The sequence below is a fragment of the Macaca fascicularis genome, chromosome 9 (assembly GCF_037993035.2).
Source record: "Macaca fascicularis isolate 582-1 chromosome 9, T2T-MFA8v1.1".
In the NCBI taxonomy this organism is placed as follows: domain Eukaryota; kingdom Metazoa; phylum Chordata; class Mammalia; order Primates; family Cercopithecidae; genus Macaca; species Macaca fascicularis.
In genome coordinates, this window is record NC_088383.1 from 128,608,748 (window position 1) to 128,616,765 (window position 8,018).

Sequence of the window (8,018 nt, forward strand, 5' to 3'; positions counted from 1 at the left end):
ATTACTTTGGGCCAAGGTGATCTCATCTCAAGGTTCTTAATCACATCTGCAAAGTCTCTTTTAGCGTAACATTCCCAAATTCTGGGAATTAGGATATAGAAATCTTTGGTGGACGATTATTCAGTTTACCTCACTCACCTTTATTAATTTAGTTTAATTATAGCCACAAACCCACCACACTCAAAAGTTATAATGACACGAGTTTATATCTGTATCTATGCTATGCCTCCTACACACACTAACACACACCCCTGCCTTCGCTTGGGGTAACCATCTTTCTGAATCCTGTCTTTACTATTTCTTGGTTTCCTTCTACAAGGTTTTATTCCACATGTATATAGTCCTAAAAATCATATGTATATACATGTATATTTGAGTTGTTTTTTAACTTAATAAAAAGAATATGCCCACTACACACTAGAATGGTTAAAATGGGCATGTTTACTGGTAGTGAAATTGTTATGGTTAAAATCCAAAGCACTAACACCACCAAGTGCTGATGAGTATGTAAAGCAACAGGAACTGTCATTCTTTGTGGGTAGGACTGCAAAATGTTATAGCCCCTTTGGAGGACAGTTTGTCAGTTCCTTACAAAACTAAACATAATACCTAGGTACTTACCCAAATGAGCTGAAAACAACCTGTCCACAAATGTTTACAGCAGCTTTGTTTGTAATCATCCCAAATTGAAAACAACTAAAATGTCCTTGATATAAGTGAATGGATAAACTGTCCTACAAGGTGGTACATCCATGCAATGAAATATTGTTTAATGATTTTTTTAAAAAGAGCTATTGATATGGTTTGGCTCTGTATCCACACCCGATCTCATCTTGAATTGTTCTCTCATAATTACCGCATGCTGTGGGAGGGACCTGGGGGGGGAGATAATTTGAATCATGGGGGCAGTCCCCCCATACTGTTCATGTGGTAATGAATAAGTCTCACTGGATCTGATAGTTTTACCAGGGGTTTCCGCTTTTGCATCTTCCTGATTTTCTCTTGCTGCTGCCATGATTCTGAGGCTTTCCCAGCCATGTGGAGCTCTAAGTGCGATTAAACCTCTTTTTCTTCCCAGTCTGGCATATGTCTTTATCAGCACTGTGAAAACAGACTAATACAGCTATCAAGCTACACAAAGACATGGAGGAATGTTAAATGTATATCGCAAGAGAAGCCCGTTGGAAAAGGCTGTATACTCTACAACTGTAACTATATGACACTCTGGAAAAGGCAAAACTCAGTGGTTGCCAGGGGATCCGGGAAGGAGAGGGATGATTAGGTGAAGCACAGGGCATTTTTACTGGTAGTGAAATTATTCACTATGGGACTCTAACAGTGGATACATGACCTTATTCATTTGTCAAAACCCATAGAACTGTGCCACATAAAGTGAGTCCTAATGTAAACTATGGACTTCAGTTAATCATAATGTATCAATAGTGGTTCCTCAGTTGTACATTTGTTGGAATTGATGAACCAATATTGATACATTATGATTAACTGAAGTCTATGTATCAATTATCAATTGATACACTTGTTAACACTAATATAAAACGGTAATAACAGGGGAAACCATGTTTGTAACGGGGGAGAGGGCACATGGGAACTCTGTACTTCATGCACAATTCTTCTATAAACCTAAAACTGCTCTAAAGAGTAAAGTCTATTACAAAGGAAAAAATTATGTCCTTGTAATCTTTTGAGACTGCTTTTCACTTAATGTACCATACATAAGATTCAGCCATATTTTATGGATATCATTCATTCATTTAGACTATTATATGATATTCCAGTGTGTAAATATACTGCATTTGTCTGATTTCTCATTAATGGATATTTGGGTTGCTTCCAGGTTTTTACTACTGTGGATAATGCTGCTATGAACATTCTTTTTCTTTTTAACCTTTCTCTCTTTTTTTATTTTATTATTTTTATTTTTGAGATGGAGTCTTGCTCTGTCATCCAGGCTGGAGTGCAGTGGTACAATCTCAGCTCAGTGCAACCTCCGCCTCCCGCATTCAAACTATTCTCCTGCCTCAGCCTCCTGAGTAGCTGGGATTACAGGCGCCCATCGCCACGCCCAGCTAATTTTTGTATTTTTAGTAGAGACAAGGTTTCACCATGTTGGCCAGGGTGGTCTCGAACTCCTGACCTCAGGTGATCTACCCACCTCGGCCTCCCAAAGTGCTGGGATTACAGGCGTGAGCCACCGCGCCCGGCCAGCTGTGAACATTCTTGTACGTGTCTCCTGTGATAGATGTGGAAGAGCCTTTCACCCCTCAGCCATTAGACCACCAGGGAGTGCAAGAGCTTTTGTTTGATCTATTCGGATCTATACCTAAAAGTGAAATTGTCAGGTAACAGGGTATATGAACACTCAATTTTGGTGGGTAACGTCAAACGTTTTTCCCAAAGTGAATACACAAATTTGTATTCCCATCAGCATCGTTTAGGAGGCTCTGTGAGCAGATCCACATTTTCTTCAATACTTAGTTTTGTAGTCTGACAATCGAAGTATTAGCTCAATGTGGTCTTAATTTTTACTTAATCAATAAAGTTGAACATCTCTTCATATTCTGTTAACCATATGTGTTTCCTCTTCTGAAACATGCCCGTTGATATCTTTTGCCTATTTTTCTATTAGGTTATATGTGCTTTTCTCAATTTTTAGGAATTTTTGATGCTAATTCTTTGTTACATATGTATATTACAAATATCTTCTCCTAGCTTGTAACTTGTCCCTCTCTTTTTAAAATGCTTTTGATGCCAGGCATGGTGGCTCACACCTGTAATCCCAGCACTTTGGGAGGCTGAGGCAGGTGGATCACCTGAGGTCAGGAGTTCAAGACCAGCCTGGCCAATATGGTGAAACCCCGTCTCTACAAAACTCAGCCAGGAGTGGTGGCATGTGCCTGTAATCCCAGCTACTTGGGTGGCTGAGGTGGGAGAATTGCTTGAACCTGGGAGGCAGAGGTTACAGTGAGCCAAGATCGCTCCACTGCACTCCAGCCTGGGTGACAGAGCAAGACTCCATCTCAAAATAAATAAAGAAAATAAAATGGTTTTGATGAACAAAAGCTTTTAATTTTAAAATGGTCAGGTCTCTTTATCTTGAGTGTATGTGTGTCTTTGTTTAAGAAATGTTTCCCGGCCGGGCGCGGTGGCTCAAGCCTGTAATCCCAGCACTTTGGGAGGCCGAGACGGGCGGATCACGAGGCCAGGAGATCGAGAGACAATCCCGGCTAACACGGTGAAACCCCGTCTCTACTAAAAAATACAAAAAAACTAGCCGGGCGAGGTGGCGGGCGCCTGTAGTCCCAGCTACTCGGGAGGCTGAGGCAGGAGAACGGCGTAAACCCAGGAGGCGGAGCTTGCAGTGAGCTGAGATCCAGCCACTGCACTCCAGCCTGGGTGACAGAGCAAGACTCCGTCTCAAAAAAAAAAAAAAAAAAAAGAAATGTTTCCCTACCTCAAGGTCTAAATTATACATTATAAAATATACTCATCCATAGAAACTAAGAGTTTTAAAACTTTGATATTTTCAGGGAGCCCAGGAGGATAAAAAATATATAAATAAAAAAATGCAACTTTGAGCTGGGTGTGGTGGCTCACACCTGTAATCCCAGTACTTTGGGAGGCTGAGGCGGATGGATCACTTGAGATCAGGAGTTCAAGACCAGCCTGGCCAGCATGGCAAAACTCCATCTCTACTGAAAATATAAAAATTAGCCAGGCATGGTGGCACACACCTGTAGTCCCAGCTACCCAGGAGACTGAGGCATGAGAATCGCTTGAACCTGGGAGGTGGAGGTTGCAGTGAGCCCAGATCACACCACTGCCCTCCAGCCTGGGTGACAGAATGAGACCCCGTCTCAAAAAATAAAATAAAACTTTGATATTTTGAGTCATTAATCTACCTGGAGTTAAATTTTGCATATGTGTAGGGTAGGGATCCAATTTAATTTTTTTCTATATGGATAAGCATTATTTTCAAGCTCTATGGAACACCCTCTACTAAGTTGATATAACATGCTTCCTGTGTTATTGTGCAATTTGAGTCCTTTAAGAAGAAGAACACAAGAAATTAGATGTGTAAGAGATGGACTGAAGGAAAATCTTGTAAAGAAATGAAAGGAGGAGGGAAATGGAATAGTCAGGATGCCCATAGGTCAGGTTGGACACCTGTGAAAAGAGAGAAGGCAGGAAGGAGGGCTGAATGGGAATTGTCTCAGACTTGGTGTGGCTTTGAGAAAGCCCTGGCTAGCCCAGTGGGGAGCCCAGAGCAAAGACTGCCCCCTAGAGGAGTCCCACAGATTCTAGCTCCAGTTACCTCCACATTATCAGTCATTGGCTGAAAGCAGTTCTGGGAGAGCCTGCTGTGGGAGAGTAGTCACCTGAATACTGCCATGGACATGAAGACGCAGCACTTGGAGGCTGTCCACTAACTACACTCCTTGCAACAGGTTCTCTTGGAGGGAGGTCTGAGCAGCACAGCTTCATAGCCATGAGGGATACCAGAGTTTCATATATACTGAGTTTATTATTATTATGGACTCTGTTCTAGTCCATTGGCCAACTTGTCTATGCCTGTGCCAATACCAAACTATAGCTTCATAATAAGTTCTCATCCTGGTAGGGTATGTCTCCTTCTTGCTCTTCTTTAGAAGTGTCCTGGCTATTCTTGGTCCCTTGGAGTTTTTTTTTTTGGAGGCGGAGTCTCGCTCGTGATCCACCCACCTCGGCCTCCCAAAGTGCTGGGATTACAGGCGTGAGCCACTGCGCCCGGACTTTTTTTTTTTTTTTTTTTTTTTGAGACGGAGTCTTGCTCCGTCGCCCCGGCTGGAGTGCAGTGGCCGGATCTCAGCTCACTGCAAGCTCCACTTCCCAGGTTCACGCCATTCTCCTGCCTCAGCCTCCTGAGTAGCTGAGACTACAGGCGCCCGCCACCACGCCCAGCTAATTTTTTGTATTTTTTTAAGTAGAGATGGGGTTTCACCGTGTTGACCAGGATGGTCTCGATCTCCTGACCTTGTGATCTGCCCGCCTTGGCCTCCCAAAGTGCTGGGATTACAGGTGTGAGCCACCGCCCCCGGCCGAAGTTTACTAACTCTTTAAGATGAAAGTTATATAGGAAAGGAAAAGTAATTATGTTGCATTATTTGGCTCAGCTGTGGATAGCACTTACAGAGTCACAATAACACACATGAGGCCAGGGCAGGCCAATCACTTGAGGTCAGGAGTTTGAGGCCAGCCTGGCCAACATGGCAAAAACCTGTCTCTGCTAAAAATACTAAAATTAGCCATGCTTGGTGGTGGGCGCTTGTAATCCCAGCTACTCGGGAGACTGAGGCACGAGAATCTCTTGAACTCGGGAAGTGGAGGTTGAAGTGAGCCCAGATCATGCCACTGCACTCCATCCTGGGCGGCAGAGTGAGACTCTTGTCTCAAAAACAAAAACAAAAAAAACACGCATGGACCATTGAGCTAATCAAAATTGTAAAGTGGCACACACTGGAGGATGGGTGGACAGGGAGTGTGAGTTCGTGTGGTAGATGAGGAATGAGAGAGAGAGAAATTCTTACCTTTTATGATGGGAAGTCAATAATACCTAAGGTTGAGAAATCAAGTTGTGGCAATTATTTAAAGATAGGAAGATGTACACTAAAAATCCAGTTAAGAGTTGAGAGTAGTAGCCAGGCAGCATGGCTCAAGCCTATCATCCCAGCACTTTGGGAGGTCAAGGCTGGAGTATTACTTGAGCCCAGGAGTTCAAGACCAGCCTGAGTAACATAGTGAGACCTGGTCTCTACAGATAATAATAATAATAAAAAAAAAAATTAGCTGGGCACAATGGCATGTGCCTGTAGTCCCAGCTACTCAGGAGGTTGAGGTGGGAGGATCATTTGAGCCCAAGAGTTTGAGGCTGCAGGGAGCCATGATCATGCCACTGCGCTCCAGCCTGGGCAACATAGTTAGAACCCCGTCTCAAAAAAAAAAAGAAAAGAAAAATAGTTGAGAGTAGATTACTCTAGGGAACAGGAAACAGGAAATGGAAGAGGTTCCAGGAAAAGAATTTCTGGTTCTCCTAACAAAGCCCTGTAGATCTACTTGATTCTTTAAACTAGATACATAGACCTGATAAAATTAAAAGTAATCTAAAAAAAGGAGAAGTGTTAACATGGCTGCATTGGTGGGAAAACTAACTCCTCCTGTCATACCATGCTTCATGCTGGCCCCCCTTTCAAAAACTCAGGCAACTAAAACACAAATGGCGAAAGGCGGGTCTAAATTTTAAATAAGAAAAGTGAGCGTCATAGACATGTCGGAAGCACAGCCTATAGCAGTCTCAGCTTCTGCTGTCAGAGGCTGTAGTATTCAAGTCATTTTGAATGGTTTAGAAAAATCACAAATTTCTGATCTACGTGACAAGCAGAATCCCCACATCTGTGGTCTGTGATGATTGGGGACTGGAAATCTGCTAAATCCTTAGAAGGTCTTAATGGGCTCCTTCCTATGGTCCTTCAACTGCTCTCTGATTTCAGTCTGTTAGACCAGGAACCTAACAGCATCATCAGTCAAAAAACTCTCGACCCTGCGCGGTGGCTCAAGCCTGTAATCCCAGCACTTTGGGAGGCCGAGGCGGGCGGATCACGAAGTCAGGAGATCGAGACCATCCTGGCTCACACGGTGAACCCCTGTCTCTACTAAAAATGCAAAAAATTAGCCGGGCGTGGCGGCGGGCACCTGTAGTCCCAGCTACTTGACAGGCTGAGACAGGAGAATGGCGTGAACCCGGGAGGCGCAGCTTGGGTGACTAAGCGAGACTCCGTCTCAAAAAAAAAGAAAAAAAAAAAGAAAATCTCACTGGGCTGGGCACAGTGGCTCACGCCTGTAATCTCAGCACTTCGTAATCTCAGCACTTCGAGAGGCTGAGGCGGGTGGATCACCCGAGGTCAGGAGTTTAGGATCAGCCTGACCAACATGGCGAAACCCCATCTCTACTACAAATACAAAAATTAACTGGGCATGGCGGTGCATACATGTAATCCCAGCCACTTGGGAGGTTGAGAAGGGGAGAATCACTTGAATCTGGGAAGCAGAGGTTGCAGTGAGCCAAGATCGTGCCACTGCACTCCAGCCCGGGTGACAGAGCAAAACTGTCTCAAAAAAAAAAAAAAAAGAAACTCTCACTGGCTACCTTGGTTTCTCACCTCCTTATCCTTTACCACAAATCCCTAACCTTAGTTTTTAGGGTTTCTTGTTGTTGTTGTTGTTGTTCACTCCTTTGCACTGGCTGTCAAGAACTGCCAGAGAAAAATTGGGTAACCTTGCCAACTGGCACCATTACAAACCTAAGAGTTTCTGATCTCACCCGGACCCTTCAGCTTAAGAAATACTGTTCAGTGTTTCTTTAGTCAGTCAGTCTCCTCCTCTGTCACATATATAATGGCATCATAGGATTGTTGTAAAAATTCAGTGGAATAATATGCTTGGTCCAGGGTCTGGTACAGGGACAGAGTGGATATCAGTATTACACACAAATTGTTCTCTAGTCTTTATCTCTCCATTTCTTTTATTATTATTATTATTATTATTTTGAGACAAAGTCTCCCTGTGTCGCCCAGGCTGGAGTGCAGTGGCACCATCTCAGCTCACTGCAAGCTCCACCTCCCGGGTTCACACCATTCTCCTGCCTCAGCCTCCCGAGTAGCTGGAACTACAGGCACCCGCCACCACGCCCAGCTAATTTTTTTTTGTATTTTCAGTAGAGACAGGGTTTCACTGTGTTAGCCAGGATGGTCTCGATCTCCTGACCTTGTAATCTGCCTGCCTCGGCCTCCCAAAGTGCTGCGATTACAGGCGTGAGCCACCACGCCTGGCCTTTCTCTCCATTTCTTGAGCTCCATACTTGAATTTTGAATAGTCCCCCTGGGCTGTTTAGCCCCCTCAAAATTCTGCCCAGGCATTCCCTAGATTGATGAATGAGACATCATTCTCACAAACTAGAAATACCA